The sequence below is a fragment of the Spermophilus citellus genome, assembly GCF_964194105.1.
Source record: "Spermophilus citellus genome assembly, chromosome: 8".
In the NCBI taxonomy this organism is placed as follows: domain Eukaryota; kingdom Metazoa; phylum Chordata; class Mammalia; order Rodentia; family Sciuridae; genus Spermophilus; species Spermophilus citellus.
In genome coordinates, this window is record NC_138189.1 from 27,841,433 (window position 1) to 27,857,182 (window position 15,750).

Here is a 15,750-nt window from a genome sequence, read left to right on the forward strand (position 1 = left end):
GTGATTAATGCTGAGAGCCATCTACTATAAGATTATAGTGATTTATCATCATACATCCAAAAGTTATAGTGAAATTAAAGACAGAACATATTTTATGCTAGCTTTCTTTTCTTTTCTTTCTTTTTCTTTTTATTTATTTATTTTGTTGTTGTTCTGGAATTGAACCCCAGTTCCCACACCTGGTAAGAATATGCTCAACCACCCAGCGCCTCCAGTTCAAAATAATTATTTTCATTAAGCAAGACAGTGATATGACTTTTTGTTCTATACCAAGTTTTCTTTAAAATAGATAAAATTTTAACTCTATAGTTGTTTGGTTCTTGCATTGATGTAGCTCAGGGGTTTATAAGTAGAATTGTAAATTTTGATTGTATCAGCTTTAAGATGAAAACTAGATACATGATTTTATACTTTTAAGTGAATTTTGGGAACACAGAAAAATTTCATGAAGATGAGCAAATTCAGATTTGAAGAATTTTATTTTAAAATGTTTTATAACAGATTATGGTATTTAAATTATTATAAAATTTGGCCTTACTCTAAGTTCAATAAAGTATACAAACACATCAGTATTATTTTAATAATGAAAGTTCATTTCAAAAAGTTCATTTTGATAAAATAATGTTTAATGTCAAATGTAGATAATTTCCACTTCATCAAATCTAATTTAACTCTCAGTTCTGGTTTTGCTGGATCTTTCAGCAGCATTCAACACCACTGATCCTTCCTTTGTACTTTAAGAATCAAGCACAGATACAGATACAAAACAAAGGTAAAACACCATGCAAAACAAACATACAGTTTAGTGAATTATTAGCTCAGACACTTTTGTAACCTTTACTTAGGCATGCAATGAAAGTTCTAGTCACTCCCAAAGCCCTTTCCCTAGCATTATCCTATGTACAGTGCCCAAATTCCCTCTGAAGTTAATATTGTCCTGACTTTTTAAATTATGCTTATATTCATGGTTTGTGATTTTGTCATTCAATGCACATCCAGTTTGTCTTGCAGTTTATAGTTTGTCTTGTCTTTTTGTAAATGCCTTTAGGTATCTTTCACCGTAATTTCACTCTCTGTCCCTCTTTTTTCCAACTTACCTGATAAAGAATGCAGGCTGTCAGTTTGTGGAGCTCTACCTATCTGAATGCCGTGCATTTCAATGTTCTGCATGGTTCATTACTCTCTAAATTTCCCCCAAATTAGTAGCTGAATCAAAAGTACTAATAAGATATAGTTTAATACTTTCAGCAAGATTATGGGTGTAAACTCTGATTATGCTAGCTAAAAAGGGAAATTTTAAAACCATTATCACATGAGATCATGATATTTTTTAATTCAAATGCAGGACACGGTTTCTACTTCACATCTTTTGTGCTACAGCCATATTTATTGTTTTTGACACCAAGAACTCTTGTTATTAAGAACTTAGGGAACAATTATAGATTCCATGGTTACTTATTTAGTGTATTCCAAACCATATACAAAACCATTTGTGAATAACAAACACCGCTGTTTACAATGATTAACAGTACAAACAGATAATGTTGTGAATGTCATGCCTATGATCCATTTTCTAATTAGTAAATAAAATCAATACCTGTTATACTCTTCCTTCAACATTCATGTAACTTTAAATCTATAAATAAAGGTACTTTACCCTTTCTTTTCATTAAAGACTTCTTAGCTTGATTCTTAATGGTAGAATTTTAGGGGTATAAAGGTTTCTTTCATTGTGTACTTCTTTCTTCATTTCAGGCAAAGTTAGCAGAGTGTCTATGTATTAATTATTTAGAAACCATCCTGGGTTTTCAGTAAATTTAATTGACTACATATTCACAAATATCTTGAATATGTCTCTCTGTAGATTAGGCTTTAGCTAAGATGAATGAGGGACAGTCTCCTTTTGTTTCTTAGAATCTCTGTTGTTTGAAAAGATCTATGAAGCACACTCAAACCTTGGGGAGTGTTTCTGTGACTAAGGTATACTCTTAGGCATCTTCAATATACAGATATTTAAAACAAAAACACATTTGTTTTCCACTGTTTTTGAGAAATTAACAAAAGATTTTAAAAGTATAGCCTTTGCTTTAGTTTTGAACCATGTACTACTGGTAGTGCCTTCAATTTGATCTTAGCTCAAAAAGCTTTCTCTTATTTTTTGGTGGGGATGGCATAATTGGGGATATAACCAAGGACAGTTCACCATTGAGCTTCATTCCCATTCCTTTTCTTATTTTTAATATTTTTTATTCTGTATTTTGAGACAGGATCTCTTTAAGTTGACTAAGTCCTAGTTAAATTACGGAGACTGGCCTTGACCTTGCAATCTCCTCTCTCAGCCTCCCATATTACTGGGATTATTATTACTTGCACCACCACATCTGGCTGTCACTTCTTATTTTTAACATAATTTGGTATCTGTAGAGGATGAGAATTTTAAAAATCATCAATTCCTGATTATTTCATGTATAAATTCTTTCTTTTAGTATAACTCTTTCTGCTGAAATTTTATTATGACCAATAAGAAGAAATTAGTTGGCACCTCTAACACCATAGCTGGGAAGTTACTGAGCAGAATCAGTCAGTTTATGAGATGCATTTTGTAATTTTTCATATTACAACAGGTTAATATGTTAAACATTCTAATACTGTATAAACAGAATCCTTCTTCCTCCAGTTTGCAATAACATGTCCCTCATTTCCTTTAAACCTCCTATTGACATCCTCCTGAGAATTTATATTTCTAATAATTGTGTGTTTAAGGCAATATACTCGATCTCAATCGTAATTCTCAATGTCTTTCCAGCCTCCAAGCAGTAGCCTGTTTTAGAGCTTCTCCCTCCTCTTTTTAGGTTTTTGTTATGTGAGTACTCCATGTCTGAACACCATAATGTGTATTATTACAGAATAATACATAAGAATTACTCCCAGTACTTACTGACATAAAATACAGATCATTTATGTTTGATGATATTTTTGTACATTGGGGATTCATGTGTGGCTTGTTTTTTATTCTGTCTCAGGGTCTTAGATGAGTTTTCCATCAAGGAATAGCCTTCTGAATGTGTGGTGGAGACCAAAGGATCCACTTACAAGATGGCTCACTCATATGACATTTGGCAAGAAATTTTCAGTTTTTTATCATGTGGACTTCCTATAATGTAGTGTTAGGATATAGTCAACAGCTTTTCCCAATGTGATATAAGAGAATAAGAGAAAGTGCCCAATGTATTGGCTCATTGTCTTTTATAAGCTATATAAGAAGTTTCTTACCGATTATTTTTGTTGCTTGGTATTGATCACACAGACCAACCCAGGTACAAGGCAGAAGGGGCTAAATGTTGTGAAAGGGCCCCATATGAAAAATCAAGAAGCAGGAATCACTGGAGTCCCTTTATGGGTTACCATACTAGATAATCTCATCTTAAACTACTATTTGTATGAGACCAATACTGAAAGATTTATCTCTCAGTTTATTTTCCACCAAAGTTAAAAATTTTACGTCCAAACACCTATTCAACAATTTTATATTGAATTGATAGTCAAGCTCAAGTTTAGCATGTTGAAAACTCAACTCTTGACTATCTCACTTGTGTAAATATATCTTCACAGGCTTATACATCACTAGTCATAAAAGTTTTAGAGTTGAACTTGATGTATATCCTTTATAACTCACACCTAATTTAAAAATGTTTTAAAATGCTACTTTTGTAGCCTTTATAGAATTTATCCAGAACCAGATAACTTCTCACCATCTCCAATGCTTTCAATATTGCTCTCCTGATCTATGGCAATGGTCTCTTGACTAGTTTTTTGCACTTTTACACTTGCCAAGCTTGAAGCCTAGTGTCCACACAAGAGTTGAATGTCTACTAAAATACATAACATCTTGGCACTCTTCCCAAAAATTTGTGATAGCTTCCATATCTGAATTTGTTAATGTGGTTTAAAATCTTTACATGATAATCGTTTGGATCCTGCTCTTAAACTCCTACCATTCTATAGCTCATTCATTTTATTATAGCCACGATAGTTTCATTCCAGTTCCTCAAACATTCCAATTCTGCTGTTGCCTCGGGGGTCTTTATATCTGTTCTTCCCATACTAGAATATTTATTTCCTAGTCAAACACATGATTTCCTCCTTCCTTTAGCCTGTTTTCACATGTTATCATAAGCTACTCATAGAATCACTAATCCAATCTAGCATCCACGCTCTATTCACTATAAAACTATATCCTAGATTAATTGATCTTAATAACAATTATTACTACCTTGTCTCTGCCGCAGCCCGGCTGCAGCAAAATAACGGGGGGGGGGGGGGGGGTGACGAGGAACTTGTGTACATTGATACAGCAGGAGTGGGAGCCCTTTATTGTAGGACAGGAGCGGTATTTATACATTCCACACAGCTTATCTAATTAACATAAACTAGATACAGCAGTCAACCAATAAGGAATCTCCACACTTAATGGCTCCCTGGCATTACTTCACAAACCACTCCCTCTGGCAAAATGCCAGGCGCCATCCTGACTTGTTTACAGACCCTAACAATCATAAGCTACTCATAGCATCACTAATCCAATCTAGCATCCACTCTCTATTCACTATAAAACTATATCCTAGATTAATTGATCTTAATAACAATTATTACTACTTTGTTTATCATGGAATATTTTTAAGACTATAAATTTAATGAAGGCAAGTGCTTTTTTTTTATTGGTTGTTCAAAACATTACAAAGCTCATGACATATCATCTTCCATACATTTGATTCAAGTGGGTTATGAACTCCCATTTTTTACCCCAAATACAAGTTGCAGAATCACATCGGTTACTACTATCATTATATTATATTTTTGTTCAAGTATTAAAAAGATCTTCAAAAATATTATTTCAATTTTGGATATAAATGTGTTGAATTCTTAATATGGAGTTATTTAATTTTGCCAGATTAAGACATATAATACATTTGATGAAATTTCTAATAATTTATTTATATTTATAATTTATCTTTACACAACTTTTTGTAAAATAATGTATAAATATTTTATAGAATTCTTACTTTCACATTAAATGTGGAAATTGCTATTCATATTGACATTTTCCCCTTAAGAATGTGTTTTATATTTTAATCTCTAAAATAGTATTTAACAATTCTACATGATACAACTTAGGTTTCTCATAGATACCTTAACATGTCCAGGCCAAATCACTGACTTATGCTCTATTCCCAAATTTGTGTCCTTTCATCTATCTTTTCAACTAAGTGTGGCATATCTTCTAACCAGTTGCTTTAACCATAAATCAAGCTATAATTCTTGACTCCTCCCAAAATCTCTTTTTCCTAAGTAAAAGCATAAACCTTCTACTGATCTGTATTTCCATAACAATACACTTACTTGTGTCGATGTACCTTGTTATGTAAAGTATTAGGAAATCCCCTGCTACTTTACTTCCATAGTTGGCCTGCTATAACTCATTCAAAATAACACAAAGAAATTTCTAGAATTAAAAAGTTATAGCCTTTCATTGGCATAACTTTTGCATTGAAATAAAATTCAGGCATATTATTGTGGCTAAGATTTCAAAAATTTTAACTTCTACCTTGTTCACTGGTTTCTGTGCCCCCTCTTATTCTTGCTTAAAAGATTGTAGCCATAGTGGTGATTATAAACTTCCTAGGATACATTAAGCTTACCAGATTTAGAGCTGTAACAGATGTTATCATTTCAGTTAGACTATTATTTCTAGTTTTTGGGTTTCAGTTAAGATATCACACCCTTTGGGGTACACACATACACTATTGGTGGGAGTACAAATCGGTACAACCTCTCTGGAAAGCAATATGGGGGTTCCTCAAAAAACTAGGAATGGAACCACCATATGACCCAATTATCCTACTCTTTGGTATATATTCAAAAGATTTAAAATCACCATACCACAGTCCCACAGTCACATCAATGTTTATAGCAGCACAATTCACAATAGCTAAGATGTGGAGCTAAACTAGGTGCCCTTCAACAGATGAATGGATAAAGAAAATTATGTATACACAATTGTGTGTTACTTGGAAATAAAGAATGACAATGTCATTTGACAGTAAATGGCTAGATCAGGGGATTGCCATGCTAAGTGAAATAAACCAATCCCCAAAACTAAAGATTGAATGTTTTCTCTGATATGTGGAAACTATAAATGGGGTTGAATAGAAGTTCAGTGAAGTAAACAAAGGGGAATGAAGGGAAGGGAGGGAAGATAGAAAAAGAGTGGAAAATTAGTATCATATTAAAAGCCATTTCAGGGCCTTCTTTGATGTAAGCAAAACTATACCTCAGCTTCCTAGAAGGATGCACACAAAATGCAGAGGATTTCATTTTTGGACTTGCCTCAGGAAGTCAGAAGAAAAGAACTCCCTGATAACCATTGACCTCCCCAGCTAAGGACAAGATGCACATTTCTGATGCGGGGGTTATTGCTTAAGCCCATATGTTATTAAATTTGGGGAGTGTGTAGGAAGCATAAGGACAAACCTCCATTTTTATGGTTTCTATTTCCATTTGGAGGTAATTCTGAAAGAACAATATTTACTTTCTCTCTTCATATCTCCCCAAAGTGATGCTGGCAGAACAAATTGAATTTGTATGGCCCAGCTCTTGGGGTGCTCTCTTTTTGGAGTATTGCTGCCTAAAGGATATATGTAGCCTTATATTTTCTCCAAGAATCCATAAAATCCAATAAAGGCTGTGGTATCATTGGAGAATTGTAGTTATATAATTTCGCTTGAGAATGAACATGTATATTTTTCTACCTCATCATTGGAAAGATTTTTGTGGCAGCAAAAGTTTTTCATGCACAATCCAGATTTTACCAGCAATAATCTTTATACTTTATTTTGTGTCTAACTAAAGGTTGACTATCCCTTATCTGAAAGGCTTACTACCAGAAGTGTTTTGGTTTGGGATTCTTTTCAGATTTTGCGATATCTGCATATATGTAAAGAGCTATCTTGGGCATAGGACCCAATTCCCAACATGAAATACATTTATTTGATATACACATACTCTGAAGGTAATTAGTAATTTTATGATTAATATATCATATGTTTTAAATATACTATACCTGTGTTTTGTCTGGGATCAATCACATGAAGTCAGGGTTTAGTTTGCAATGTATGATATAGTCATGTTAGTGCTCAAATTTTTGAATACTAAGAGTATTGTGGGCTCAGATATTTGAATTAGATGCACTTGATCTGTATTTTGTATATTCTATCTAAATCAGTTTGCAACATACAATACAGAAATACATGTATAACAGATATTACAAGTAACACATATATATTTATTTTTCATACATAATTTTGATAGGCAGTATATGCCTTCTGGGGAATAAATCATTGTATCTAGCTGTGTGAATTTGCTTCATTCAAGAGAGTTTAGTGTTGTATTGCTGCAGACACCAAAATGAAGTAGAAAATATGCTATATGTTATCGTAATATCAGAGAATTGAAGGTCAACAAATGACCTATTTCTGTAAATTCCACTTTGTAGATACTGAAATACTTGGAGGTTAAACAAAGAGGCAGGAAGAATTCAAATCAAGTTTAAATTGGAGGAAGAATTAAAATCCAGATGACATCTATTTATTTTTTTTTAGTGAATAAAATTTCTATAACTAAACCCACCTCAAAATTACTCTACTGTCTGTACTGTCTACATCTGTAGATTAAAAGCAAACAAAAAAAGAAAAGCTAGACAGAGTAATAATGCATAAATCTTAAAAAAACAAGGCTATTCCTATATTTATAGCTTCAATAGAATTAGACATTAACCTCACTCAGGAGTATATTAATTCATCCAAGGAGAATATAGTCATTTCTATGAATAATTTACTCAAGAATCTTTTAGATACATTCATAAGTTTTCCTTTCTTATAATCTACCAAGATGAATATGTTTTAGAATTTTAAGCAAATATAACTTATTTTTATTCGTTAGAGATGGCACAAAGTCATGTCTTCTATTTATTTATGTGCCAACTAATCAGTTTTATTCATTGAATAGGCAATCAATACTGCATATTCGATTCAGTTCAGCTTCTTTGGTGAAAATTAAGTAGTGCTATTCAAATTATTTGGTCGTCTTCCTCTCAAAAAGTCATTTTCTATAATAGAAAAGGCTTCCATGAACACATATTTTCACTGTTGATGATCAGATTATCATCATGAACGATGTGGTAAAAGATTTAGATTGAGTCATAAATCAGAGATAATGTTTTTCTTTTATTTTGCAATTGATATATTGAAGCTTGATTTTTTTTTTCAGTTAATGGCTAGTACATTAGTACTATAAACATTTCACTGTTACCCTTCTCCATTTTTAATCTATGAAATTAATCTATTAATAATCATTTATACCTTTCAGCAAAGTAATCAATGCTTCTTAATGGAATGTTAAAATTGGCATCAATCACTTTTTACACAGACAGCATCCTTATATTGCATATTAGAATTAAATAGCAGTGTAATTCTTATTTAGTAAGAATATTAATAACAGCTTCTGAATCTATGGCTTATTTATTTTTATTTTTATCCCAAATCAGCTGAGAAAGAAAATGCCCATAAAAACTGACACCATAAGCCACATCTGCTGAAATTACATGGTGTTAAAGAAGAGCGTGGCTGCTCATGTGGATTAATCATACAGAGAGAAGGTAAAGCACATCACATACCCACCTGTCAATAATTGAACAGCACTTGCTCACAGTGCTGTTGTTATTCATGCACATTTTCCTATGCAATTTCAAATAACTTTCCAGCTCACATTACCTTTTATACATAGAAATTTATTGTAGGTGCAGCATTGTAACCCATTGTGAAATTTAGAAATGGGGGGAAATATTTACAATTCTGGAGACAGTTCTTCTTTACCTGACACTGTCAGAATAACCTACTTTATGTTTTCATTCACTTCCAAGAGAGATTTTTCTCATGAAATGTAGAACTAATAGTGCAGGTAAGTTTAAGTCTTAATTTAAAGGCGTATAGATTCATCGAGTCAAGTTCATTAAAATGACTAGTCTGATGTGTAGAGAGTAGTGTGTGTTCCCAGCATTGAGCAGAACCATTGTCTCAGAGAAAACACTGAAAATATTGGTTAAATAAAATTTAGTTTTAAAATAGCCAATATAAAAGAGGAAATACAGTGGACATATAATGCTGAAAGGAATATTTTGGATGTAGGGGATGAGTTTTTGAATGTTTAAAGGATAACAGAAGAGACGTGAGACTATGATTTCATAGATAAAGAATGAATTACTAGGATTAATAAAAGGAAGATGCAGAAAGATGGATTCTTTACCTAATGTAAAAAAATAATTCTTTATTTCTATTCCCATAAGCCAGATAATCTACTAGGTACTTTCATAACTAGGAAAGTAAAAACAGTTGTTAAGGAAGCAACAATTACATATAACATAGATGTTATTACTGAATGAAAGTAGAAGATACCATTGATTACATTCATTCTATCCAGATTTTGTGATTTTTTTTCACTTTGTCTATAGGGAAAAATCATTTGACTTCAATCTCTTTGGTAAAACATCATCAATATAATACTGCAACTAATATGAGGTACAGTGATGTGAAAGGTAAGAATTTTGATCCTGAAATCTTACTCTCCGATTCCAACATGAACTGTATAACTTACTAATTTTGATATTGAAAAAATAATTTAGTCTTTCTAGTTCTTAATTTCCCCACCTACACACTGTATAGTGATAAGATCTACTCACTGCTTTTGCAAATATCAGATGAGGTGATATATGTAAAATCTGTTTATCACATACCAAATATAAAAGTAATGTTTATAATTATTAACAAGAAAATTTGAACAATTATTTGGTTCATGATATCTTTAAAGGTCAGTTTTGGAGTCACAATTTTCAATTGAGTGTTGTTAAGTACTTCACTAAGTATATGTTTCTGCTCCCTTCATTGCAAAATTTCTTCAGGGATGTATCTGTAGTGTTTTCCATTTCCATCCCTAACACACTATTAAGGCTACTTTTGTCAAAGTGAGAGTAACTGCACACATCTCTAAATCCAGTGGCCATGTCTTCATTCTTTTCCCTTTGGATTTCACAGAAGCTTTATCAAAGGTTCAGCAGTAAGCTTTCTATGAAATGGAGCTGTCCTTGGGTCCTATAACATCAAACTTATGTAATTTTCTCATTGGTGCCCCATTGTAATCTCCCTTCAATGTTTCTGTGCCTTAGGCCTGGTCTACCTCTTACATTCTATGCTTTCTTTCTGTATGATATCTTGAGACATGACCTCCAATATTCCTATAGATCTAAAGGGATAACAAGGCCTTAACAAGAACACAATTGGAAAACTGGTGAAGAGGAAATCTGGGAAGAAGTATATGGGGGAAAAAAATGAAAGTGTGTGTTTCCTATGTGAATATTTGTCAAAATGTGACCTAGGCAAAGGAGGGTTCTAATAATTAATTAGAGAGGTTGACTTTCTCTATGGATATCAATAATACTCCCCAAGGAGCACCATCACCATCCAATGGGCTTATGAACACTTTGACATGGTATCAGAGATGAAGGTTATGTATGGCTCAGCAACATTGACTTCAACAAGTCCAACAATACCAACATCATCTTGGGCATTGATCATGACCCAATCCACCAGCAACAGAGTTCAATTCCAAGTTTCTGATATGGCATTATTTCTTCAGATTAATAACCAGCTACTTTGTGGCAGATTGATTAAATTGCTTTTCTTTCATCATGGAAGAGACAATGTTTTGTTCTTATTAGAATAAATTATCTGGATATGTATTTGCCTTCCCTGAACACATTGCTTTGCCAAAACTATAATCCATTCACTTATAGCATGCTTATGCACATCATGTTATACTATGCTACATCACTCCTTTTCACAGTGAAAAAAAATATGGCAGTGGCTGTGTGTTCATGGAATTCACTGGTTATACCATATTCCAGAAAACCAAGTGGCAGCCATCTTGACAGTATGATTAAATAGCCTATTCAAGACACAGTTACAACACCAGCTATGTTTAATAAATCACAGCTCTCAAGGAGCTGCATATGTTCCAATCTTTATATCTTTATCAGATATATTATGCTATTTCTCACAGAAATAGGATTCACAATTTTAGGAATCAAGTGGTTGAAAGGAAAGTAAGAAATGTTTTTCTTCTTGTATCACAGACCTTGAATTCTACTAGCTTCAAGCTTTTAGTTACAAAAGGAGGAATAATTCTACTAGGAGACACAGCAATGATTCCATTGAACTGGAAATTATGACACTAAGCCTTTTGGGACTTCTCTCACCTATGAATCAACAGACAGGGGAAAGAGATACTATGCTTACTGAGATTATTGATCCTAACTACTAATGGAAAAACAGGGCTGCTTCTCCACAGAGGAAGTAGAGTGTGTCTGAATTACAGAAGATACATTGCCATGTCCCATTGCTAAAAAACAAACAAGAGACAGAAAGAAAGAAAGAAAGAAGAAAGAAAGAAAGAAAGAAAGAAAGTAAGAAAGAAAGAAAGAAAGAAAAAATTGTGACAAATTCAGAAATGAAGATTTGCGTCACCTCACCAAGTAAACAAACATGATGAGCTGAGATGCCCGATCTAGGCAAAAGGAATAGAAAACAGCTTAGGCATGGTGCTCCACACCAGTAATTCCAGCTAGTCAGGAGGCTGAGTTAGGAGGATCACAAGTTCAAGGCCTGCTATAGCAGGTCAGTAAGACCCTCAGCAACTTAGAAAGACTCTGTCTCAATTTTTTTTTTAAATTTAGAAAGGACTAGGAATGTAGCTCAGTGGTAAAGCACCCCTGGGTTCAATGCCCAGTACCAAAAACAAAACAAAACAACAACAAAAAGGAATATATAATGGGGGGTATAGAAAAATGTGGTTTTGAATATTGGTTATGACCATGTGATCAATTACAAAAGAGAAAGATGAAATTGTCATGAATATTTACTCTCTATTTTGTCATGATAGTGTCTGTCTGTGCAAAATATATTATTATAGAGAACTGAGTCATACCCATGGCAAGTCCAAAACCTATACAATACTCCGGCCTACAGATTCAGGAGAGCCAGTTCTATACAAGAGAGCAGGCTAGCAATCAAGAAAAACCGCTGCATTTAGAAGGCTCTCACCCTTGAGAACCAGAAAAGTCAGTAATCTAGATCAAGTCCAAAGGCAGTATTCTCTAGAACCAGGAAGAACCAAAGGCAATCTTCTAGACAGTTCTCTTTTGCTTACAGGAGACCAGTGTTTTATTTTATTCAAACCTTCAGTGGATGTAATGAGGCTCATCTATATTAAAAGAAAGATATCTGCTGGTGCTGAGAGCCATAGCCAAGTAGGAATGACGCATGGCAATTTCCTTGTCAGCCTACCCAATGTGGCTTAGAGGGAGGACTCTCCATTGTGGAAATGGGCTTGCCTTGGACCCAGGTCATTTGCAGTGACATTGCATGAATGTTTGAGAGTTTTGATTTGAAACGTGACCTTGCTCAGGGATTAGGGAGGATCTGGGTATAGGGCAGATCCGGGTTTAGGGTGGATCCTGCTGGGAATAGGGCGTATCCTGCTGCCTCAGGCACCTGCTCCTTGAGTTCCTGTTGAGTTCTCCTGGGATTCAGAGAGTATTTGGGATGCAGAGCCCGGTGGAGGTGGGGATTTTCCCTAGAATGTGCGTGTAGAGTGCCGGTGACAGTTTGAGAATAAAGAGTTGCTGTTTGAATCTACAAGGTGTGTGGTGGCTCGGTTATTTTGTGCCCAGACAGACTGCGGCATTTGGCGGCCCGTACGGGGAACGTCTGAAGCTTGGAGGTAAGTGAAATTGCTCACCCCTGAAGGAACGCAAAAAAATGGGTGACCATTTAAAAAAACAATGTGTTCTTGTTTTGATTTATTTTGTTTTTGTTTCAAGCTGCCTATCCCTAGAACTTTCTCAGGCAAACTGGGAAAAATGGTTGGCTCAAGGTTTGAAGTTTTTCAGCCTTGAGGAAGAGAAAATTGATACAACAATTTTTTATTCCGTTTTTGTTTCATTCAGTTTTGGTTTCGTTTTGTGTTATCTTATTGGGTTGTGTTATCTTTATAGTAGATTAGAAATTAGTAAAAAACAAACTGAAAGAGTGTTAAGTAAATTGTTAGAGGTCCAGACTATGGTAGAAAACATGTTAGATCAAGCAAAAGAGAAGGTCTCTCCAGCTAGTCAGATAGAGGAAGAAAATTTAAAGGAAAAAAGCTTAGAGGAGAAACAGCTATTAGGAGAAAAGCTACAACAGGAGGCTGCTACTAACTCCGTTCTATCACCAGAGGATGTAATTCAACCAACACCTCCACCTATGGAGACAGCTGAGTGGCCCTCAACCCCCGTAGTTGATAAATGGGATCCTGAGACAGTACCTCAAAGATTAGTATGCCCTGTACTTGAACAGGTAGAAGGGCAGCAAATTCACTGTGCTTTAGATTTCAAAACAGTGAAGCAGTTAAAGGAGGCTGTAACAACCTATGGTCCCCAAGCACCCTTCACGGTAAGCATGGTCGAATCTATTACCAACTTGGACATGAAGCCAGCAGATTGGGCTAGCATGTGTGAATCTGTGCTAAATGGAGGACAATATTTGTTATGGAAGGATGCCAATGAGGAATTTTGCACGGAGACAGCTAGGCGAAATGCAGAAGCCAGTTACCCTCAAAGAAATCTAGATATGTTGTTAGGAAAAGGAACCTATGAGGGTCAACGGCAACAAATTGAATATGATCCTGCTATATATGCACAAATTGCTGCAGACGCAGTTAGGGCATGGAAGACTTTACAAGGACATGGAGATTTACAAGGTCACCTATCTAAAGTAATACAGAGAGCTAATGAACCTTACGCTGAATTTGTAGATAGGCTTATTCAAATAGCTGCCAGAATTTTTGGGGATACAGAACAAGCAATGCCATTAATAAAACTGGCTTATTACCAAGCAAATCATTGCTGCAGAGAGGTTATTAGACCATGGAAACATGAAGATTTAAACACATATATTAAATTATGTAGAGACATTAATGAACAAAGGCAAGTCTTGGCAGCTGCAGTACAACAGGCTTTAGATGCCAGGCCAAAAACATGCTACAATTGTGAACAAACAGGACATTTTAAAAGGAATTGCCGCATAGGAAAAGGGTTTAACAAAACTAGGTATCAAAGGAATAGAATACCGGGTATTTGCCCACGATGCCATAGAGGGAGACATTGGGCTAATGAATGCCGTTCTCAAACCACCATAGAGGGTACTCCCTTATCAAAAAACGGACAAGGACCAGGTATTTACCCACGATATCATGGAGAAAGGTATCAGGCTCTATTGCCAAAACACGGACTGGGGGCCCAATGCTCCAGGGTCCACAATCACAAATATACAGGGCAGTGGAGGAACCCAGCAACACCATCAGGGTAGTGCCCAGGACACATTGTCCATTAAATCCCTCATCAGACAAACCAGAGCGAGTGCAGGGTTGGACATCTGCGCCTCTGCCAGAGCAGTACTAACTCCAGAGATGGGAGTTCAAATCATTCCCACAGGAGTAAAAGACCTCTTCCCCAAGAGGTAGGCTTATTATTGGGACGCAGTTTTTCTACATTAAAAGGACTTATGATAAGTCCTGGGGTAATTGATCCCGATTATGTAGGTGCAATAAAAACTATAGCTAGTTCTCCAAGAGGTATATCAGTAATTTCACCAGGAGATAGAATAGCACAGTTGTTAATAATATCCAGCCTACAGGATAAATTTTCCAGTCATAGTGTAGAAAGAGGTTCCAGGGGATTAGGCTCCACAGGTGTAGATTGGGCTATGCTGTCTTTAAATTTAGATTCTCGCCCAATGCTAAAACTAAATATTCAAGGACATGAATTTAATGGGCTACTGGACACAGGTGCTGACCTTAGCATCATATCTCGTCAAGAATGGCCAAAACATTGGCCATTACAACAAGCCACTCAAACGCTTTGAGGCCTAGGAGTGGCAACTAATCCCCATAGAAGTGAAATGGTATTAGATTAGAAGGATCCTGAAGGATGTGAAGGAACTATACAGCCATATGTATTGGATCATCTTCCTATAAATTTATGGGGACGAGATGTCCTAGATCAATTAGGTTTGACGTTAACAAATAAAATCAATCCTAATGTGCCCACTACTAGGGCTAGACAAGGTTTTAGGAAAGAAAAAAGATTAGGAGAACAAGAACAAGGTATAGCAGCACCAATTCAAATAGATCAAGGAATAAATAGACATGGATTGGGTTTTCAGAAGGGGCCACTGAGACAATCAAAATTAGTTGGAAATCAGAAAGACCAGTATGGGTTCCTCAGTGGCCCCTGACTAAAGAAAAGATACAAGTAGCCCATGACCTGGTCAAACAACAATTAGTGGAAGGACATATACAACCTTCCATATCTCCCCATAATACTCCCATTTTTGTCATCAAAAAGAAATCTGGTAAATGGAGATTATTGCAAGATTTAAGAGCCATTAATAATGAGATGGTTATTACAGGACCTGCTTAATCAGGGATTCCTCAATTGTCTGCTTTGCCAAAAACCTAGTATGTTTTAGCTATAGATATTAAAGATTATTTTTTTTCAATTCCAATTCATCCTGAGGATAGTCCACGTTTTGCATTTACTATCCC